The following is a 24,245-nucleotide window of genomic DNA, read 5'->3' as shown; positions in this document are numbered from 1 at the left end:
GATGGGTTGGGGAAATAGTGGCATATCATATGAAATATAATCAGATTAGGATTCCAATAATCTATTCCAGCTATGATTCCATCAATTGTTCTAGATTTGACTCCTTTTGATATGGCAAATGGCCTCCTTTCTTCATCAAGTAGCAGACAAAACCAGAGGCAATTTGCTTTTTCTTAATAAGATAGTAGTATACTTAACCAACTTGCCTCAGAATTACATCTATCCTCTCCTCTCTGTCACAATTTAAGTTATATATACAACTTGCAGATATTCTCATGATCCTATCAGCTATCAGTTTCACTACATGGATAGCATCATGCTATAGAACCTTAAGAATGCTGGACAACACTTTCTTTATTTGCCTTGGGAAGACCTATGAAAGTTAGATAGTAGTGGATCATGTGGCCTGTGGATCCATAAGGCATTCACTTGGACGAGTCCACTAAAAAAAAAAAAAAAAATCATTTGAGTGAGGTTTGATGGTTTTTCTGCCAAAAGCAGACTCCTGGTACATTATAATCTATTTGGACAGGCTCTTAAAGAACAGTAGAGAAGGGAAAGCCTCAAAATGAACATAATTTTAAGCAATACATATCCACTTTGCCTAGAAGGAGAATTTGCCTCTGGTTAGGATATGCATCATTTCATGGGCAGTGGCTAATCACTGCCAAATGACGGAAGATTTGAAATAATATTGGAGGATTGATAAAAAAGAGGATTGAGACATCCATGAATATTCTAGAACCAGTCTGGGTTATGAGATATTTTTATATTATACAAATATTCATTAAAAGGCTCTATACAAAAAGAAGTTAGTAATAATCATATGAAAAGGATAACCTGTCAGTCATTTTCCTTAGCTACTCTAGTCACTCATCAATGAGATTATAAATAAAGCAGTCATAGGGAAAGTTCTGGAAGCTATGCTTAGGCTCAACAGCATGGATATCTCCCACACACAAAAGAAATAGTTAATACCCAAAAATCACAATGTTTTTGCAGTAAATTTGCAATACTGAAATGTCTTATTAGTTTCCTATTACTTCTATAATAAATTAAAATAAACTGCATTTTAAAACACAAATGCATTATTATAGTATTCTTAAAGTAAGAAGTCCAAATGGATCTTAGAGGGCTAGAGTCAATAAATTACCAGAGCTGTGGTTCCTCTGGAGCTATAGGGGGGGATTTTGTTACTTAGCTTTTTCAACCCACATTCCTTATCTCATGGCTCCACATCACTCCGATCTCTGCTTCAGTCTTCACATCTCTGTCTCCGATGGACTCTCTTGACTCTGTTTCATAAGGATCCCTGTAGATATATTGGGCCTATCCTCACAATTGAGGATGATCTCCCAACTCAAAATCCTTAATCACATCTCCAAAGTTCTTTACGCCATATATATTAATACATTCATAGTGTCCAGGGATTAGAATGTGGACATCTTTGGAAAGGGAGGGCATTATTTAGCTTACCAAAATAAACAATAAAAGACAGACTCACATGCAGAATATATAAAGAACCCCTACAAATGAATATGCCACATTTCTAGGCAACACTATCAATTAATTTCAAATTAACTTACAAGTTCAGTAAAGCCCTTGCAAAAAAATAAAAAACAATTACAGCACCAAAAACAAAACAAAAAAATCCTCTGAGTATAAAAGTATCTGGTAGGAAAGATGGACAATAATAGCCAATGATTTTTGAAAAAGGACAATGAGTGATACTTGCCCTAATAATCATTAAAGTAGTGTCATACAGATTCCAAAATAGAGAAAATGATAAACAAAACCAAATGGAGTCCAGAAATAAACTTATGTTGACAAGAATACTAAATATGTAGTAGAGATGACACTCGAAATTATCAGAGTAATATGAACCATATGATTAATATATTTTGACTAGCCATTATCTTTTTGAACAAAATAAAATTAGACTCCTAGCTTATATGCAAAAGTAAATTCAGGATAGCTTAAGGAGAAAAAAAAACTTGTTAACCCTAAAGTAGTAGATTATAATAAAAGTATTATGGAGCACTAGTTATTGTGAGAAGCTCTGCACTTGAAGGATCTCAGGTAATTCATACAACAATCCTCTGAGAAAGATTATGACCTGCATTTTAAGATGAGAACGTGGACACATGTAGAGGTGTCTTGTTCAAGGTCACACAACTAGAAAAAGATATAGCTAGGATTTGATCTCAGGCATCATGACACCAAATTCCAACCTCTCAACCTCACAGCCAACGTTCAAGAGAAGAATGTATTCTTAAGGAACAAAAATATTCCAAAGCCATTATAGGAAATAATGCTAAATTTGATTAAATATATGTTAATATATTTTTGCACTCCAAATAACACTATAAACAAAGTTAAATAAAAAAGCAACACAACAGGAGAAAGGGTTTGTTAACTGATAAAGTCTTAAAATATATAATATATATAAAGCTCCTAATGATCATTAAGAAAAGAAAAAGGAGAAAAAAATAAGAATAATAGGCAATTTAGAAAGGAAGAATCACAAATAATGCACATGAAAAATAGTACATCTTACTGCTGTAACATCAGATAATCAGAGAAATGCAAACTAAAACAACACCGATTTTTTTTTAACTCCATTGGATTGGAAAAGTTTAAAAGTGGTTAATATCCAGTGTCATACAGGTATAAAAAAAATTACACCCAGTTTTGGTGGGAATGTAATTTGGTACTAACTTCTGGAGTATAATTTGGAGGTTTCTATTAAAATATATACAACAATGGAATATTCCTCAGCCATTAGAAACGACAAATACCCACCATTTGCTTCGACATGGATGGAACTGGAGGGTATTATGCTGAGTGAAGTAAGTCAATCGGAGAAGGACAAACATTATATGGTCTCGTTCATTTGGGGAATATAAAAAATAGTGAAAGGGAATAAAGGGGAAAGGAGGAAAAATGAGTGGGAAATATCAGAAAGGGAGACAGAACATGAGAGACTCCTAACTCTGGGAAACGAACTAGGGGTGGTAGAAAGGGAGGTGGGCGGGGGAGTGGGGGTGACTGGGTGACGGGCACTGAGGGGGGCACTTGATGGGATGAGCACTGGGTGTTACTCTATATGTTGGCAAATTGAGCACCAATAAAAAATAAATTTATAAAAATAAATAAATAAATAAATAAATAAATAAATGAATGAATTATATACAACGAGTGTACTTACATATTGTCTAACTTCGATTTAAAAATTATGTCTAGCTATCCATTTTACAGAAATACTACTTCTGTAAAATCAAATCCTAGTCTTTTTCTAGTTGTGTGACCTTGAACTTCACCATCATGCACAAAGATGTTCACTGTAATATTACAGTTAGAAATAATCTAGTATCAGAAATAAATGACCAGGAAACACCAAAACTATGGAATCCTCTGCATAATTTAAATATGAAGATAATCTATAGATAATGATATAAAAATATATCTAAGATTCATATTGTTATAAGGGAAGTTGCAGGATCATACATCATGAGTATATACATTAAATACATTATGAGCCTCTTTAAAAAAAAAAAAACTATATGATGTCCATGCAGTACATAGAATGCAAACATAAATGTTTTAGAAAAGGGCTAAAAAGGATACAGAGCAAACTGTTAAAAAATGGTTATCTCTGAGAAGGGGGAGTTAGATTGGAAAAAGATGGTGATTGAAGGGGAACTCTTTACATCTTTTAATGTTAACAAAAATGTATTCAGGTATTCTATAAATTTTTTAAGAAAAAAAAATACATTAAGTGAATCCTGTGATTGGGAAGGAGCTTTAATGGGTGGTACCAAAAAAAAAAAAAAATGGGTGGTACCAGTTGCCCCAGTAAAACCCAGGACCCTGGCAGTCTCTCATTTTTGTTGTATTGATTTGTTTTCAGCTTCACTGAGATATAACTGACATATTGTGTAAGTTAAAGGGTGGATTTGATACATTTATATAATACAAAATGATTACCACCATAATGTTAGCTAATACCTGCTTCACACCACATAATTCCCATTTCTTTTGTTTGTGGTGAGAATATTTAAGATCTACTCTCATCAATTTTCAAGTATATAATTCAGTACTGTAAGGTCCTCAGTTATAGGATCCTCAGAACTTATTATACTGTACATTAGATACTCAGAACTTACTCATCTTATAGTTCTAAGTTTACACTCTTTGAATATTTCCCCCTTACCCCAATCATCACCCAAACCCTGGTAACCACCATTCTAGTCTCTGCTATTAGCATTTTTAGATTCCACATATAAGTGAGATCATACAGTATTTATCTTTCCCTTTCTGACTTATTTCAACTGGCATGGTGCCTCCAGACTCATCCATGTTGTTGCAAACAGTAAGATATCCTTTCTCATGACTGAAAAATATGATACAAAAAAAAAAAAAAAAGATTTAAAGGGATCCCTGGGTGGCTCAGCGGTTTGGCACCTGCCTTTGGCCCAGGGCGCGATCCTGGAGACCTGGGATCGAATCCCACATCGGGCTCCCTGCATGGAGCCTGCTTCTCCCTCTGCCTGTGTCTCTGCCTCTCTCTCTCTCTCTCTGTGATTATCATGAATAAATAAATAAAATCTTAAAAAAAAGATTTAAAAAAATGAAAAATATGATACACACACTATATGTATGCATGTGTGTATGTTTGCATGTATAAATCTTCCTTATTCATTCATCAACTGACACTTAGATGGGAATGCAAAGTGCAGATGTCACTCAAGATTCTATTTTCATTTCCTTTGGACACATCCAGAAATGAGATTGCTCAGTCGTATGCTAGTTGTATTTTTTATTACTAATACGGAGGTATAGCTGACATACAACTAATTCTATTTTTAACTTAAGGAAACTCCATACTGTTTTCCATAATGACTGCACCAATTTATACTCCCACCAACAGTGGGTTCTCTTTTCCACACACCTTCACCAACACTTGTTACTTCCTATCTTTTTGATAGCAGCCATTCTAACAAGTATGAAATGATATCTCATTGTGGTTATAACTTGCATTCTCCTTATCATTATAGATGCTGGGCATCTTTACATGTATCTGTTGTTTGTCTGTCTGTCTTCTTTAGAAAAAATATCTATTCAGATCCTCTGCCCATTTGTTAATCAGATTGTTGGATTTTTTTTTTTTTGCTACTAAATTGTATGAGTTCTTTATATATTTTGGATATTAACCCCTTATCTGATATATGATTTGCAAATATTTCCTCCCATTCAACAGGTTGCCTCTTCATTTTGTTGATTATTTCCTCCATCTTGCAAAAGCTTTTTTTTTTTTTTTTTGGCTTTTGGCTTTTGGCTTTTGGCTTTTGGTGTCAGATCCAAAAACAGATTTCCAAGACTGATGTCATGGAGCTTACCCCCTATGTTTTCTTCTGGGAGTTTTATAGTTTTAGGTCTTGCATTCAAGTCTTAAATCCATATTGAGCTGATCTTTGTGTGTGGTATAAGATAATGCAGGTTTCATTCTTTTGCATTTGGCTGTCCAGTTTCCCCAACACCATTTATTGAACAGATTGTCTTTTCCTATTGCATATTCTTGACTCTGTTTTGCAAACTGATTGAACATATACGTATGCATGCTTATTTCTAGCCTCTCTATTCTGCTCCAATGGTCTATATTTGTATTAAGGCCAATACCATACTGTTTTGATTGTTTACAACTTTATAGTATAGCTTGAAATCAGAAAGTGTGATGCCTCTAGATTTGTTCTTCCTCAAGATTTATTTGGCTATGTGGATTCTTTTGTATTACATGAAATTTTAGGATTATTCTTTCTGTCTCTGTGAAAAATGTCATTGGAACTTTGACAGGGATTGCACTGAATCTGTAGGTTGCTTATGACATATGGACACTTTAACAATATCAATTATTGCAATCTATTAGCATGGAATATCTTTCAAGTATTTGTATCGTCTTTAATTTCTTTCACCAGTGCTACAGTTTTTTTAGTAAACACTTCTTTCACCTCCTTGGCTAAATTTATTCCTAAGTATATAATTTTCCAAATGCTGTTGCAAACTGGATTTTCTTAATTTGTCTTTCTGATAATTCATTGTCACAGAGATGTAATTGCATTTTTTTGTATTTTGTTTCTGCAACTTTACTGGGTTTAGTATTTCTAACGTATTTTGGTACAATCAAGGATTTTTATTTAAGAAATATCATGGCATTCATACATAAAGACAATTTTACTTCTTTACTTCTGATTTGGAGCTTTTGTTTCCTTTTCTTACCTAATTGCTCTGGCTAGGACTTTCAATACTCTCTCAAATAAAAGCTGCAAGAGTGAGCATCCTTGTCCTGTTCTTGATCTTACAGGGAAAGCTTTCAGCATTTCACCACCGAGTATGAGATTAGCCTTTATTATATTGGGGTATGTTGCCTTTATACCCTGTTTGTTGAGTTTTTATCATGAAAGGATCTTGAATCTTGTCAAATGCTTTTTCTGCACCCATTGAGATGATTATATGATTTTTATCCTTCATTTATTCATGTGGTATATCACATTGATTTATTTGCAGATACTGAATCATCCTTGTATTCCTGGAAAAAAATCCCACTTGATCCTGGTATACGATCCTTTTAATGTATGTCCAAAATTTGTTTGCTGATTTTTTTTGATGATTTTAGCATCTAGGTTCATTGGAAATATTGGCCTATGATTTTCATTTCTTATGATGTCTTTGTCTGCTTTTGGTATTAGGATAATGCTGGCCTTGTAAAATTAATTTGGAAGCATGCCCTCCTCTTCCATTTCTTTGGAAGAGTTTCAGAAGTATTGGTATTAGTTCCTCTCTACATGTTTGGTAGAACTCACGCATGAAACCAGGTGTCCTGAACTTTTGTTGGGAGATTTCTGATTCCTGAATCAGTCTCTTTACTAATAGTCTGTTCTGACTTTCTTTTTATGACTCAGTCTTGGTAGGTTGTATGTTTCTAGAAATTTATCCGTTTCTTCCAGAATGTCCAATTTGTTGGCATGTAATTGTCCATAGTAGTCTCTTAAGATACTCTGTATTTGTGACGTCTGGGTGGCTCAGCAGTTGAACCTCCACCTTCAGCTCAGGGCGTGATCCCACGGTTCAGGGATCGAATCTTACTTTGGGCTCCCTGCATGGAGCCTGCTTCTACCTCTGCCTCTGTGTCTGTCTGTGTGTGTGTATGTCTCTCATGAATAAGTAAATAAAATCTTTTTTAAAATCCTCTATATTTCTGTAGTATCAGTTGTAACATCTCTTTCATTTCTGATTTTGAGTCTTCTCATTTTTCTTGGTAAGTCTAGTAAACATCGGTTTCCTTCCTTTCAAAAAATCAGCTTAGTTTCATTGATACTTTCTATCGTCTTTTAAGATTCTGTTCTTTTTTTCTGCTTTGATCTTTGTTATCCTTCCTTCTACGTTATTTGGGCTTAATTTCTTCTTTATTTTTCCTAGTTCCTTGAAATATAAAAGTAGGTTATTTGGAATTTTTCTTGCTTCTAGAGGTAGGCATTTATCATTATGAACTTCCCTCTTAGAATTGTTTTGCTGCATCACAAAAGCTTTGGTACATTGTACTACCACTTTCATTTGTCTCAAGATATTTTTAATTTCTACTTTGACTCAGTGGTTATTCACTAATATGATTTTCAATCTCCACATATTTGTGAATTTTCCAGGGTTTTTTTTCTTGTAATTAATTTCTAGTTTCATACCATTGTGTTTGGAAAGGATGCTTGATATTATATCAATTTTCTTAAATTTATTAAGACTGTTTTGTGTTCCAACATATGATCTATCCTGGAGAATATTCCATGTGTGCTTGAGAAGAATGTGTGCTCAGCTGCTATGGGATAAAAAGTTCTGTAAATGTCTGTTAAGTCAATCAAGTCTAACATGTAATTAATGTCCAATGTTTCCTTACTAATATTCTACCTAGATGATCTATCCGTTGTTGAAAGTAGGGTCCTGAAGTCCTCTAATATTGTATTTCTGTATATTTCTCCCTTGAGTTCTGTTAATTTTGCTTTATAGATTTAGAGGCTCCTATGTTGAATGCATTAATATTTACAAATCTTATATGCCCTTGACTCCTTTATTATTATACACTTACCTTCTTTGTCTCTTGTCACAGTCTTTGTCTTAAAGTCTGTTTTGTCTGTATGTAGTATAACTACTTCTGCTTTCTTTTGGCTTCCATTTGCATGGAAACTCCTTTTCCATTCCTTCACTTTCAGTCTCCATATGTCCTTAAAACTGAAATGAATCTCTTACAGGCAGCATATACTTGGGCTTGACGTTTTTGTTTTTGTTTTTGTTTTTTTAATTTATTTGGCCACTCTGTCTTTTGATAGGTGAACAGTCCATTTACATTTAAATAAATTATTGATATGTGTGGACTTCTTGCCATTTTATTAATTGTTTTCTGTGGTTTTGTAATTCCTTTGTTCCTTTCTTCCTCTCTTATTCTCTTCCATTGTGATTTCATGATCTTCTGTAATGGTATGCTTAGGTTTCTTTATCTTTTGTATATTTACTATAAGATTTTGCTTTGTGGTTGTCATGGGTCTTACATAAAGATATTATAATAGTCTATTTCAAGCTGATAACTTCCAACATACACAAAAGCTCTAGATTTATATACTCCCCTCCTCTATTTATGTGTTTGATGGCACAATTTACTTCCTTTTACACTGTGTATACATACCCTCACAAATTATTGTGTTTATAGTTATTTTATATAAGTTATATATGTTACCCACCACCATTATAACATTAGAGTATTCTAATGGAGTTACAATTAATTTACCATCATCATTGCAACATTAGAGTATTCTAAATATATATTTAATTTTCCAGTGAGTTTTATACTTTGATGTTTTCCTGTTATTAGTATTTTATTGTTTTCACTTGAAGAATTCTTTTTAATATTTCTTGTAAAACCAGTCTAGTGGTGACAACTCCTTCAGATTTTGCTTGTCTGGAAAACTATTTCTCTCTCCTTCAATTCTGAAGGATGACTTCAGATTGGTTGACAAGTTTTTCCTTTTGTCATTTGAATATACCATGCTAGTTAATTCTGGCCTGCAAAGTTTCTGCTAAAAAAAAACAAAAACAAAAACAAAAACAAAAACAAAACTGCCCACTATCTTATTGGGGGTTGCCTTGTAAGAAACACCTTGTTTTTCTCCTGTTTCTTTTACTATTCATTTCTTGTCTATAATGTTTGACAATTTAACTATAATGTATCTCCTGTGAATCTCTTAGGATTCCTCTTGTTTTTGCTCTCTGGGCTTCTTGCATCTGGACATCTGTTCTTTCCTCAAATTCAAGAAATTTTCAGACACTTTTTTTTTTTTTTCAAATAAGCTTTCTGTTCCTTTCTCTCACTCACTCCTCCTTCTAGGATGCCTATAATGTGTACACTGGTTGGCTTGCTGGTATCCCATGAATCACTTAAGCTATCTTTGCTTTTTCCTTTTTGCTCCTCTGATTGAATTCTAGTGCCCTGTCTTCAAGTTTCTTGATCCTTTCTTCTACTGCAGCTAATATACCACTGAAGCTACATATTGAATTTTTCAGTTCAGTTATTGTATTCTTCAGCTCCATGATTTATGTTTGGTGCTTTTATATAATTTCTATTGTTTTGTTTAAAGCCTCACTGTGTTCATACATTGCTCTCCTGATCTTGGCGAGCACCTTTATTTCCATTATTTTTAACCCCCATCAGATAAATCACTTATCTCCATTTCACTAAGATGTGAAGTTGTTTTTATCATGTTCTTTCATTTGGAAAATATTCCTGTTTTTTCATTTTCCATGACTCTGTAGTTTTCTGTACATTGGATAAAATAGCCATCTCTCCAGTCTTGAGAGGTCAAGTGTAGGAGACAAAATGTATTAATCAGCCCACCCCAAGCTCCTAGTCGTCTTTCAAACTTCTCTAGGTATCTAACTGCCTGCCTCTTATTCTTGGTCCTCCCTAATAGCTGAGGGTATGCAAAGACCCATCAATGTTCCATAATGAAAGATAACAGTTGGCACCTAGATGCAGTTAAATGGAAGCTGAACTCTCACATAGCAGCTGGAAAAGTATGCATTTGGGCCCCTTCCAGCAGGAAACTGAGAGGTGGCCATTTTTGTCTGTTGCTCTGCACTTGGCCTAGGTACAGTTCTGGTGGGGGAGGAGGTACACCTAATGCCATCAAGATCTGCTACAGTCTTGTGGGATTCATGAATACAAACCCTGTTGGCTATCAGTGCCATGCAGTCCAGGGGCCTATGCCTTGGTTAGCAGCCACAAATGCTGGTGTACCAGGTATGAGTACAAACATCTTCCAGGTGTCTTGGAGAAGGAAAGAAGGCAGCAGGGAAAGTATCTACAGGCTTCCTTGGTCTCCAGAAAAAAAATCTCAGTCAGCCTCTAGATACATGCTAAATTAGAAACCTGACCCGCAGGTAGCAAGTTTTAAAGTATGCAAATAGGCATTTTTCAGTGGAAGACTAGTAAATGGGCATTTTTGTTTGTTTGTTTGTTTGTTTGTTTGTTTGTTTGTTTGTTGCCAGCTCACTCTGTGCTGAGCCCTGGGAGGATGGCTGGTTAAGAACTATTTCTTTGTTTGCTACAGTCCTGTGGGACTTGTGAACATAAGCCCCATGGGATATCAGAGCCAGGTGATCTGGGGACCTGTCCCTCAGGCAGCAGCCACTAAAGCTGGGGTACAAACATGTGTACAAGCTTTTAGCAGGTGATTTGAAGTGGATTAGAGGGAGAAGGCATTAGAGGCATCCTAGGCCTCCAGGGACAATGGCAATCATCCACTGTGTGCTAAATTGGAAGTCTGACCCTCAGGCAGCAGCTTTTAATGTAAATATATACTTTTCAAGGAAAGACTGGAAGGTGAGCATTTTTTGTCTGTTCTCTCTGCACTGAGCCCTAGGGAAACAGCCATCGTGAGCTCTCTAAAGCTCATTAAAAATGGTTTTATTATTTGCTATAGTATTGTGAGTCTCAGGGACACAAACCCTGTTGGCTTTCAGAGCTAGGTGTTTGGAGAGTCCACCCTGCAAGTGGAAGTTTTAAAAGTGAGGCACTAGATGAAGGGTCCAAACCTTTCACTCCTCAAAGAAAAGCTGGAAGTTAGGAGTTCCCTCTTAGTTATATGGCGCTATGCTGTCAGTAGGGAATAGAAAGAGTGTGTCTCAGACTTTCCAACCCATTTTGATGTGGGAATTTTCTTGTTTGACCAATGTGTAGGAATTGCTCAGCTAGTTTCTGGATTTCTTTCAAAGAGAATTGCCCTGGCTGTCTCTTATATTGGATTCCAGCTAATGAAAATAGCAGGCCCAAGCCCTCTGAAAATAATAAAGATTCTTCCATGTGTCCCAAACCAGTCCCAATTTAAAATTACAATATTGTGACTCAACACTCTCACTTGGAACTCAAGTGATTCTTCTTTAAAAATGTCCTTGTGGATTTAAAATTAAAGCACAGCAATGTATTTTGGAGCTACTTCTTTTAATTTAGTTTTCCCAAGAGAAATACATGGACTCTGGCTTTCTCTTGCCCCCTCAGTAAAGCCTGTTCTTGGGAAAGTACCCACTTTCTTCTAGGAAAAACTAGATCGAAACAGTTACTTTTAATCCTAATCATTAATATGCCATTCAGTTCAGCTAATTCTGATTCAGAATTAATAGTGAGCACTAGGATGGTTTCTGGATTAAAGAAATCCAAATAACATCCAGAAAATGGAGCTATGGAAGAAATGTCTTATATAAATCCTGCTTTAAATATTTGTTGTTGATTGTATTAGAGGAAGAGGAAAAGGGTGAGCTCTCAAGTACATAATTGCCCTTTTAGACAATAAAAGGCTTTCCTAACATTAGTTCCATATGTTGAAAATGGCTTCTTTTTTTCTTTCCTATAACTAGAAATCAGTAGTTACATAAGCATTGGAATCTACATTTCTAGAAACTACCTTTTCATGGCTATATTTTTAAACACAGAAACAAAAGTATGCAGCTTACACAGCGTTAACCAGGGGGCACCAACCTCCACTATCTCCACTGTCTTCACTGTATTCATAGAAGTTCACTTTGTCCATTTAGAAAAATAATGCTTACATTTTCCGGTGCACAATGCACATCCCCACAATATTAATGTTCTCACGATTTCTCCAGATTTAAAATAGCTCTTCTACCATAGATAAACCTCATTAACTCATACACTGATAATTCAGAATTTTCGGTAACTCAAAGATATTTTATATACTCCTCTGTTAGACAGTAAGTCACATTCAAATAGATCAAGAGCCAATGAAAATAGGTTAAGAAAAGTAGCTAAGCTTTATGTCTTAGAAACTCTTTCACCACTGAGAAAGCCTCATTTATTAGATTGTAAAAGGAAATACAAGGCTTCCATATCAACAATTAAAATACTAAATAAAATGAAAATCATATTTCCTATTAGATCCCAGCAGGGAAAGAGATGTGGAGGGATGGGGGCATTATAGAGAGTCCCACAGAATCAAGGAATATAATTATCTTTCTCTGAGCCCATAAGGGAAAAATCTGTAGCCCAGAACCCCCCAAATTCCTCCTTTTTTTATCTCTACAATTTCAGAGCAGTTAACATCAGAGCTTGGAATGGGATGCAATATCAGAGCATTAATGTCTTGCTTCTTCCTCAATTACTCAACCCAATACTTAAGTACCTTATCTGCCAAAAGGAAATAATAGTTGCTTTAAGTATTAAAATAGTACATGTAGCCTAAACACAGCACCTGGTATATAAATTCTCTGAGTTTCTCCATGCTATACTCCCTTTTCTCACTCAAGTTCTTTCCCTATGTTACCAACACTTGTTGCATTGCTATCACTCTTCTTGGTTGCAGCTATTGCTCAAAAGGCTTCCTTAGAATCCACATAGCAGTAGGGTCTTAGCTGCTGCTACTATTTTGCTACTAAGTGGATCCGGAATATAAAGCCAATGTAAGAGGATTTAGGCCTAGGAGGAAAGTCCAAATATAGGTTTCCTAGAATTTACAGAAAATTTCTTGCATCTCATTTGTGCCAGTTTGGGTCAATGCCTATATTTCTAATCAATTGCTGTGGCCAGGGTAAATTATTGATTGGCTCAGGTCCAAATCTCACATTCCACTTAGAGAAATTGGAGATGCTCTACCAAACCATATGGACAAAATAAGGGAAGGAGTGGGTCCCCAAATGACTATTGCCAGAAGTAGGATGAATGGATGCAGAGAAAACACATCCTTTTATATACTCCTTATACTCACTTCTTTAGTGGCTATATAATGCTTTTCCTTGATGTCTTCCAAAATTTCTGTAATACAAGTATTTACATAGATGATCCAAAGTGTCTATTGCTTTATTCTAAAGTCTTTTAGTCTTTGGGGAACTCACTGCTTTCATAATTAAATTAAAAGGATTAGTCCTCATTTTATGTCCTGGAGGAAGTCCAAAACTCTCCCAGAATATTTCACATATTCTCATGGTTAGATGGAGTCTCCTCATCACCTCTCACTCACCTTACCCTCTCATTTCCTGCAGCTGCTATCTCATCTTGTCTTCTCTCTCTTACTCCTCAAAATAGGATGTAAATTAGGATTACAAAATAGGATGTGTAAATTTTATTAAAACTTTAGGTAAAATAGAAAAGGATCACAAAAAGGGTGGATCAGGGAATAATTTTAAACTGCACTTGAGAATTACTATTCTTAGAATTTGCTTAACCACATGCCAAAGTTTAATTCTAGCGACTACCTTTCCACCACCACCCCTCAAACATTGATCTTCTGCCGAGCTGCTACCTCTTCTCTCTCTCTCTCTCCTCCACATTTTAGGACTCACAAAATCCTACCTCTCCAACCCATCAGGGAAAAATTTAAATATTTTCTTCCATTCCATATAGAGCAATTTAGCTCCATATCCCCATTCAATGGAGTATGTATTTCATTCATTTTATGCTATAAATCTGCATAGAGCAATGGCAAAATTTTCAATATCTGAATTTCCTTATGCTGAAAATTCCCTAAGTTTAACACTGAGAGAAAAGCAGGAAATGAAGATGTCCTAAGACACATTTTATTGGCTTTTTTGCAACCTCAAATTTTAACATTAAAAGAGTGATACAAAATAGCTGGTGGATGGTCCCATAATTCTACAGCCCCAGAAGTTGTTAGTGGCTTTCTTCTATTGTTTTTATACATAAATTGCATTTGACAGTAAGGACTAACTCGCCATCTCCAAGCTTTCTCACCTTAGCACATTAGTGTACATCCTTTAGCAATTCTGTCTTTATTAATCTCATAGCCATTGTTCCATTCTTGTCCTTCTGAGCCACCAAATATTATCATCATGTACATGAAAGTTAAAATATTCCCTAAGAGGACATGTAGTCCAGTGTTCTGCTTCCACACAGGAAAGCTGTTAAGTGTAACACAGTATCAACATTTACATACACAGTAATTAAGATTCAGACATACAATTGGCTTATAGTAAGTTGCCAGAGAAAGACAAGAATTCTCTCTCCTGATTCCTTGTACCATGCTTTGACCTAGACTCAGTAGATTCCAGCAAGCAATGCCAATAGATGCAAGCTACATCTTGATGTCACCACCTCTCTCCCAGGTTTTGGCAATCCTTCATTATTTGTGGATGTGTTTCCCCTCCACTGTACTTTCTGAAAATAACAGGCTCTTTTGTTTCTGCACCCTTAGGCTATGCTAAGGCTGGCATCATGGGCTCTAAAATAAATTTCAAGCCATTGTCCTGATGTCTTTTTCAAGAGCTATAAGCCAGTAAGAAAAAATAGTTGATGCTTCATCCAAAGTAAGCTTGAGTGGCTATTTACGAAAAAAAAAATCCATATGCTGATCAATATATTGCTTCATATTTAAGGTTCTTTCAACAGTCCAGCAAATGCATTTTTTTTTCATTTTGGATCTTTACACTGATTTTGGGTTTGTGTGTCATATTCTTGTAGTTAACTAATTTTATCCTTCTTATAATTTTAAGTAAAAAAATTTAAATAAACAACAACAAAACCCCCAGAGGTTCTGTGTTGTACTAGGTATTAAGCAGTAGCTTACATGGTAAGAAAGCCAATTGCATGAGTAGATGCCCTTTCTACGGAGACAGGATGGTGGTTAAGCCAAATGACTTTTTTTTTTTTCTTTTGAGAGAGAGAGAGAGAGAGAGGCAGAGACACAGGCAGAGGGAGAAGCAGGCTCCATGCAGGGAGCCCGATGCGGGACTCGATCCCGGGTCTCCAGGATCAGGCCCTGGGCTGAAGGAGGCACTAAACCGCTGAGCCCCCTGGGCTGCCCGCCAAATGACTTTCTAATGAAGCTGCCTAAGTTCAAATACCAGCTGCTACTTACTAACTACACTATTCAGGGAACTCAATTATCTCATCTTTTAAATTTGGAATAATGGTACCTACCTTACATAATTGTTATAAGAATTAAATGAGTTCATATATCAGAAGAATTTACTAACGTGCCTTGGATATAGTAAGTCATTGCTAAGTGCTTATCACCATTAATTTTTATTAACTGGGTTAAAACAACCACAAAGGCTCAGTACTAGTTTTAAAAGTCTGAAAGTATTTACATTATAAAACACAAAGTTCTGCCTATTTTCTAGGGAAAAAAAGATATTCCCCAGCTACTTTTTTTCAACCTTAATTCATTTCACAAATATGATATTGAGCACCTAATCATTCATGCACTAGAAGATGTACCAGAGATATGGTGCTGAAGAAGAGAAAAGCTCTTTCTAAAGGAAAAGAAATTATAAACACATAAAAAAATAAAATGAATAAAATATATTATAAAATGGGATGATTTAATAGGTGAGTGTAGGAACAGGGTCATGGTGGGGGGAGTGACATTCTAGAAGATGAAAGCTGAGATCTGAGTAAGAAGATTGTTCTGCAAAGTCTAGGTGAGCATGTTCCAGCAAAGGGAAGAGATGATGTTGAGGAGCAGAAAGAAGGCCGGTATGGCTGGAGTGGATCAAATCAAAGAATGGGAGATAGTGTCAGAGAAACAGTCAAGAAGAGTATTATGTAGAGCCTTACAGATCCTGTTGGAGTTTAGATTTCATCCTAAGATGAGAAGCCTTTGGAAGATCAGAGGAAAGATGTGACCTGATTCATAATTCTCAACAGTCACCCTGGCAGCCAGGCAGAGAATGAACAATAGAGGAGAAAGACAAGGGCAGGGCTGCTAAGAGGTTACTGCAGTCAGATGAGAGGCAATGGTGACAGTGGGGATGGGCAGATTCTGGAAAAACTTCTATTTTAGTCTTCTGAAATGGTACCACTGGTGAAGCTAACCTTAATTGACCAAAGAGACAAATTCACCCTCCCTTTATTATTTGAGTTGTGTGCTCTATTTGCATATACATATAGCTAAAATTCAAAGAATGTCTGCAATCTCTCTTTCCCTAGCTTTCTGCTGAAAATTTCAGAAAGCATCCACTCAAGAGAAACTAAGAACCATACCTGCTTCACTTACATTATATATGATATATATATAATATAGATATATATATTATATATATATCAAACCCACAGCACAACTTAAAGCAACATGAAATAAATGAATTTTATTGTGCTGATGATGGTAGCAGCCAAAAGACATACCACAAAGAGAAGCTAACAAAGTCCAGGACAGCTTATGTGCAATGTTTTATACCATGTCTTAAACATTAAATAGCTCTCATTCCAAATGAGTCATTTTTCTTCTATTTCAGGTCTTCACAAAGAGTACAATCAGTTCTGCTGTTGTTTGGAAAACAGGAATTTGTTCTGCTGCATTTGATACAGTAGGGACAACTTGAGGACAATGCATATTTAATGTTTCCTTATGCACCATTTCACGTGAGCAACACTAGATAATGAAGAAAACTGCACCCAACTGATCCAATTGCGCAGGAATACACAAAACACACACCCTCCTCAAACATCTGCCAGCTACCTTAGTTCACTGGCCTGGATTATGAGCCACACCCATCCACATCTGGTATTAGAACCTCCCACCTAATTTCAGATAATCTTCCTTGCACCATTTCACAATAACTCACAAGATGTTACCCTTTTAACACCCACAAACTTCAAGTTTGTTTCAAGGTAAAGCACCATAGTTATTATAGTATTTACATATTTTCTAACCATTCAATGTATATAAAACAGTGCTACCATTTTTACTAAGTTTTTACTTTTTTTTCCTCATATATCACTTACAAAAGTTTTGAGTCTTGGAGTCTTGTGCTCCTAACTGCTTTATTCCATAAACCCCAGATCATATATAGCAGAATGGGGATATACCTAAAATGTAAATTCAGTCTTTGGGGGTTAAGTTTCTAAAACTAAATGAGCGTCATCAAAGTGGTAAGTTTAATTATAGTTTCTCTGAATCATAAAATGTGATTTAACAAATGCTTAGAATGAAAGGGCTATTGCAAGCTTAAGAAGATCATCATTCTGATTGGATATTAGGTATCAGGCACTATTCTATTCGCAAGTATGGTCATATCTCATTTGAGTGTTTAATTTTTGCACTATAATTATCATTTTTAACATCTCACAAAAGAGAAAAGAAGTAACTAAAGAGAAGTTCTTTTAGTTTTAAAAGAAGCAGTCAGTTTTGTGAAATGTGTACATGGGGTGTGTGTGTGTGTTGGGGTTAATTTTAAGTGCCACCTAAATCTATCCTGAAAGAGAAGTGTTAATGTAAATGTTGAATGCTTATAGTGAAAGGAAAAGAAAAGAGAAAGGGAGGCAAGTGGGGGGTTGGTGAAAATTTTACTTTTTCACTCTCTAAAAGCTAGAAAAATCACTGCTTGGGAAAATAATTTAATAGTGGAATAGAAAAGTCTTAGCATTCATTCAAATACTATAAAGTCTTTATAAGCCAGACATACAACTATGGCATAGTTTATGAAAATGAAAGTAAAAGAGAATAAAATATTAGTATCAAGAGTCTTGAACACTAGTCCATTCTGAAGCCCTTTGAGATTTAGCAGGTATCTCTTCAAGAAGTACTAACTAGCTGAGTGTGTGGGTGTGTACCAGAGACTCCTGTCCACTAGGGGCTAGACTTTCACCAATAAACTGTTTTTTACTATAGTCCTCTTAAATAAAGTCCTATTTAACAAGCATACAGATAAAAAGATTTTTTTATTAATACTGAAATGTATTTCTGATCATAAGGGATTATTTTTAAATAAGTATCTTAGAATCAGTTTAATAGTTCCAAACAAAATGACTCAAAGATGTATATTCTCAAATAAAATGCTACTTCAGCAAGTTTACACCGATAGTAAGTTTCATTATTGAAACATTTGCTGTTTTCCCTCTTTTTCATCTCCTGGTTTTATGAGAGCTAAAGATTTATCATGCATTAATCATGCTTAATTAATATCAAGCAATCAAGTCTTCCTATTAAATAAAAGGAGGCAGAACAAGATTATAGGCTTTTTAAAAAAGGTTTGGAATTCCCCCATTTATCAAGCATTTGTTCAGTTATTTCTGGATAATGGGTTTGGGGAATAACTTATGTTTTTGCTTGCTTATTTGTCTATTTATTTGGCCTTCTATAAGAAGAAGGTAAACTTTTATAATCATAAAGAAGTGGTAATTTTTAAATTGGAGATTCATTTATTGAACTCCCAAGGATCTGCTCTAGCCACACAAAGATGAGGAAGAAAAGAATTCTCTCAAGCTGGTCAGACTCATTAGAGATACTGGTAAATAAACCAGGCCCTCCCAAGATAATGAATAACCTTCCTTCTGCTATTAAAAAAAAAAAAAGTGAATAAAAGGCACACTACAGTATAACACAAGGTATGTACCAGTTAAGATCCACGGGTTTTGGACTCAGAGGGAGCATGGTCTAAATCTTGGCTCTGCTGTGTGATTCTCATTATATTTTTAGCTACCCTGTTTCTCCCTTTTTCTCTTTACTAGTTCCAGGCACATATTAAGTGTTCAAAAAAATACTATGTTTTTATAATAGAGGACTAGGAAAAGATAAGTAGGGCATTAAGAATGGACACACTTACTGATTGACAATGGACAGACAAAAGAGGATAGCTCCTCAATGTATCAAGAGTCATATACTTTGGATGTCTGCTACACTAGAATTTTAGGGTTACATGGAGGTAGACAGTTGATTAGATGGACGGACAGATGGATGGATGGACAGAAAGATCTTCAAGAAGCATTACTGCTTAATAGCCTAGAGTCTATTTTGAAGCTCTAAAATCAGTAAGGTCACAGAACTCTCTCAGGAGGAATGAGTTGGCCAAGTTCTGCCCAAGGAAGTTCTCACAAGAAGGCATTATGAAATGTCCTATTCCTCAGAACCTAACTGTAAAACGTTCCCACCAGAGTCCAATGGGAGGTTTATGAGAGTAAAGGATAGAACTAGGTCTTGTATATTTTTAAAGGGTCATTCAAAAAGGCAAAACCTAAATTTTTTACAGATGGCAGAGTAAGGACTGATGCAGTTGGCCAAAACTGACCTTTTATGTTTTCCAAAAGCAAATGTTTACTGAAAGAAGACTTTACTATACTACCAATGGAAAAAAAAAAAAAAAAAAAGTCCTGGATGCTTACATTGGACAACTCAGTACACACTCACTGCCAAATACATTTATAAAAATCAATAATAATATTTTCCATGGTACCTGTTTTCAACCTTCCCGCAAAATTTTGCCCTGTATTTGCTTTTTCTCAAACACAAATATGTTTCTGAGGAAAAACAACATTTCATATGAGAATAGGCTTGTGAAAGCACATGCATTTTAGGAACCTTACTGCTAGCTCCACAGCTCTACTTCAACAATGACACAGGCCAGGGTGAAGATAGTTGATTTTGCAAGGTCTTCTAGATAATGAGTTTAGAACTGGTTTTAAGTTCTTTCAGAATGAAACTCCTTTTAAACTTCTTTTAAAACACACACCCCATCTCAAAGATGAAAAGAGGTTTCAGAAATTTTTATGTTCTTTTGGATATTAAATAACTCTTAGAAAACAAAATTTTGATGAATTCAGTGGAAAAAGTTAGGAATATTAAAATTCATGAAACATGAATGGGAAAAACTAAAAGTGGATGGTCACAACACATATTGGGTTTGATGAGTTCAAAAAGTTTGGGGGGTGAGTAGGATGCTCCCATCAGCAGCACATATCCTAAAACTGGAACCATAGGAAGATTAGCATGGTCTCTGAACAAGGATGACCTGCAAATTGGAGCAGCACTACATATTTTAAAGTTTTTTAAGACACATGTAATAAAAATGGATTTAAGAATGCCACTGGCATCCTACTTGAGAAGAGTCTTGTTTTGTTTTTGTTTTTCTAGAAATGAAAGTAATACCCATTCTATAATGCAGTTAGGGAAGTGTCTGGAAACACATGTAATAAAGATGGTTATGTTGTGCTATGTGGGGAAAAATAGTTTAGAGGGATAGTTTGAACTGTGAACTCAAATTAGGAGTAGGATTAATCATCCCCACAATAGCCATAGTTTGGAACTTTCTATCTTCTTCCTTATTAAGTGGGTTTTAAGTACTCTTTTAACATATAGATTTTTAAAAACATTTTGTTCCATACTTAACCCCCAGAAAAATCAGAAATACCCTACTTTTCTTTCTCAGGGTAAACACAGCTGATTTTCCAACAACACTTAAAAATACCTTGTATATACAGAATGATCTGGGTACCTAATCTAAGTTCCCCAAATGGCCACTTTCTGCTAGGAATTGCAGAAGTCCATATCATTTTAAAATAATAAAAATAAATGGGTATTTTGAAGTGTAAAATAGACCCCTACTTTTGAGAAAGGTTTGGCAGATTCTTAAAAGGTAAATATACCTCTATCCTTTGTCCTAGCAATTCCACCCCTAGATATTTACCAAAAAAGAAAAAGAAAAACAAGAACATACATCCACAAAAACATTTGCACAAGAATGCTCACAGAAGCTTTATTCATTAGTGGCAAAAACCAGAAACTCAAATTCCATCAAGATGAAAACGGACAAATTTTAGCACATTCATACAGCAGAACACCATGCACCAATAAAAAAAAAATATTGGTAGGCACAACAACATGAATAAGTCTAACAGACAATATGCGAGCAAAAGAGGCTGAATACAAGAGTAAACAATTCATTTATATGAAAGGTAATATTAGGCAAAACTAAATCAACAGTTTAAAAAGTCAGAAAAGTGGTTGCCTCTGAATGAGAGAGGAACAACTGGGAAAAGGACGTGAAGGTACTGGCTGGAATGACGGCAAAGTAGGTTATATGGCTGGCTATACCCATTTGTCAAAAGTCATCAAATCATACCATAAAAATGTGTACATTTCACTATATAGAATTTCTATCTCAGAAAAGAATACATTTTTGAAGATTTTTATGTATATTGTGTAAATAAAAGAAGTGTGGCTTCATTTATGTGTCTTCCTATACCGCTGTTGATGAACCTAAGTGGTTCCAACCACTCAATGAACATATTTAATTCTGCAACTGTGCATCATTTTTCTAACTGGTCTATTTTCCAGAAGGCAAGAGCTTGTCTTTTTTTTTTATTTAAATTGTTTGTAATACAGCACATAAATTGCCATTAAACATGGCAATGCAATGAGAACCTCTAGAAGGAACAGGTGGGATCACTTCCCTTTTTTTTTTCTTATGACTTTGAGAATAAATCTCCCCCAAATGACACCTTTCTCCTTCAAACACTTCAGTTGTATATTTTATAACTTTTACATATGTCATTTTTACATGACAGTCACAGCTCCCACCTGGAGTTTTGCAACACTGTCCGCATGTTACCTTTTTTTTTTTTAGAATATGCATGTTTTATTCTGAATAATTTTGCATAATAAAAATGAAAGTACAAAATAATTAACACAAAATATTTTAACAAGCTGAAATAAATCATGAAAGAAAAAAAGCAGAAATGTAATCCATGGCAGAGTCTCCAAAAGTCTTAACAGCCTTTCAGTTTCACTAATGGGAAGACTTAAAGGTCAAAATCTAAGAGTCTAAATCAAGATTCTAAAATAATCTACTATACACTACTTGGGCAATTAATATTGATGTTGAAAGTAGCCAGATTCAACAAGTTAAAAAAATAGTTTAATCGTTACAGGGATTATAACTAACACACTAAGAAAAGCATTAAGAATCTTGAGATCCTTATTAGATATTTCAAAAAAGATTGTACTCATTCACTGCCTTGCATATTCATTCACATATTCACTTATTTGTTCATTTTAAAAATAAGTATTTATTGAGCATCCATTATGTAATAGAATGTTCTAAGCACCTGGAATATGTAAAAACAGAAAGAGAAAAATCTCAACTTTTAATGAGATAGAATGTTTGATAGCGTTATAATAAGGGGGTATAGTAAGGCAGGGAAAGGGGGTTAGAAATCAAGGGAAGAAGGCTGAAATTTTTAGTAAGGTGGCCAGGGAAAGCCTTACTAAAAAGGTGGTCTTGAGTAAGGATGCAAAAGAAAGAAGAGAATCAGATATGCCAATATATGTAGGAAAGAGCATCCTACACAGCCAGAACAGCGATGCCAAGGCCCTGAGGGGGACAGCACCTGGCAAAATTAAGAAGTTAAAAGGCTGTTGCAAAAACAGCAACAGGAAAAGGGGAGAAAGTCAGATCGTAGCAGCACGGTAAGCTAGGCCACACCTTTCAGACTATTGTCAAGATTGGTTTTTACCATGTGTGATGGGGCCACTGTAGGTCAAAAGCAGAGGGGTCACATGATCCAACTTCCATTGTAATGAGATGATTCTAGCTGGTCTTTGGAGAACAGAATGGGAAGGTCAAGTGTGAAAATAGGAAAACCATGTAGGATGCTACTGCAATAATCCAGATGAGAACGAGAGTTTACAGTAACTGTAAACAGGGTGGAGGCAGGGCAAAGTAGTCAGAAACGGTCACGTTTTACATATATTTGGAAGGTAGAGCTAATAAGATTTACTGGCAGATCACATATGAGACGTGAAACAAGCAGTCAAAGATACCTGTAGGGTTTTTGGAATAAGCAACTGAAAGAACACTGATTTCCCAATTTAGGTAAAGTCCTTGTCATATTAATGGAATTATACTCACCTGCAAAGAAGGAAATGCAGTAGGGGAAAACCTGCTGGTGAAAACAATACAAAACTTCTATCCCTATATAATAGATAACCTCTGAAATTTTTTCACAGAAGCAGTATTCCTCTAACTTGAGTCTTTGATGAACCTAATTAAATGCAAATTCCACTTTTTCTTACTAATCTTTGCTGATAGGTGATTTTGACAGTACAGGAGAATGATATCACATATATAGAAGGATAAGTATTTTAAAAACATACCATTTACTGGGAGGTGAGGATTTTAAAAGGTCCACTTTAGAGGTAGGTCTAAGCATAGGTGATGATCTGAAATATAAAACACAATAATTTCCATCAATGGGAAATTTTCACCACTTTTCATTTGTTAAATATATCATTAATTTATAATGTTTATTAATCAATGAATGTGATGTGGGGGTCAAGCACAAGCTCTGAGACAGAAAGAACTAGGTTGAAATCTAAAGTCACTGCTTCAGGTTACAGGAATTGGGCACATTATTTTACTTCTCTAAATCTGTTTCTTCTATTCAAGACTAGACAAACAGGGGTGCCTGGATGGCTCAGTTGGTTGGGCATCTGCATTCATCTCAGGTCAGGATCCCGGGATCCTGGGGTCCCGGGATCCTGGAATCAAGGCCAGCCATCAGGCTCCCTGCTCAGCAGGAAGCCTGCTTCCCCCTCTGCCTCTCCCTCTGACTGCTGCTCCCCTTTCTTGTGCTATCTCACACTCTCTCAAATAAATAAAAAATATAAAATTCTTTAAAAAAAAAGACTAAATATACAATTACTTGTATCTGGCACCATTTAGGTATCTAAAAATAGTAATGATTATTATTATCCGCTGAATCAAATTTTCTAATTTAATTTTGTAATATTGAATTATTTAAATCTGGGACATAATTTTTTAAAATTTTTATTTATTTGTTAGAGAGAGAGTGAGTGAGCAAGCACGAGGGGAGGAGGGAAGTAGAGGGAGAGGGAGAAGCAGACTCTGTTAAGCAGGGAGCTTGATCCCAGGACCCTGAGAACATGACCTGAGCTGAAGGCAGT

At 35.4% G+C, this 24,245-nt stretch overlaps 1 long non-coding RNA gene and 1 other non-coding gene across 4 annotated transcripts in view; one reads left to right on the top strand and one right to left on the bottom strand.

Moving 5' to 3' along the window:
• Positions 1–24,245, bottom strand: part of LOC140625284 (uncharacterized) — a 400,415-nt gene that overhangs the window by 240,837 nt on the left and 135,333 nt on the right. For all 3 annotated transcript variants that reach the window (XR_012024636.1, XR_012024635.1, XR_012024637.1), the window contains one exon: positions 23,436–23,501. This is a non-coding gene — a long non-coding RNA (uncharacterized lncRNA). The remainder of the gene's footprint in view (positions 1–23,435; positions 23,502–24,245) is intronic.
• Positions 20,219–20,322, top strand: LOC140625925 (U6 spliceosomal RNA). Its single transcript, XR_012025192.1, has one exon. It is a non-coding gene; the product is annotated as a U6 spliceosomal RNA (small nuclear RNA).

The sequence above is a fragment of the Canis lupus genome, chromosome 36, assembly GCF_048164855.1.
Source record: "Canis lupus baileyi chromosome 36, mCanLup2.hap1, whole genome shotgun sequence".
In the NCBI taxonomy this organism is placed as follows: domain Eukaryota; kingdom Metazoa; phylum Chordata; class Mammalia; order Carnivora; family Canidae; genus Canis; species Canis lupus.
This window is presented reverse-complemented; position numbering and strand designations above follow the sequence as displayed.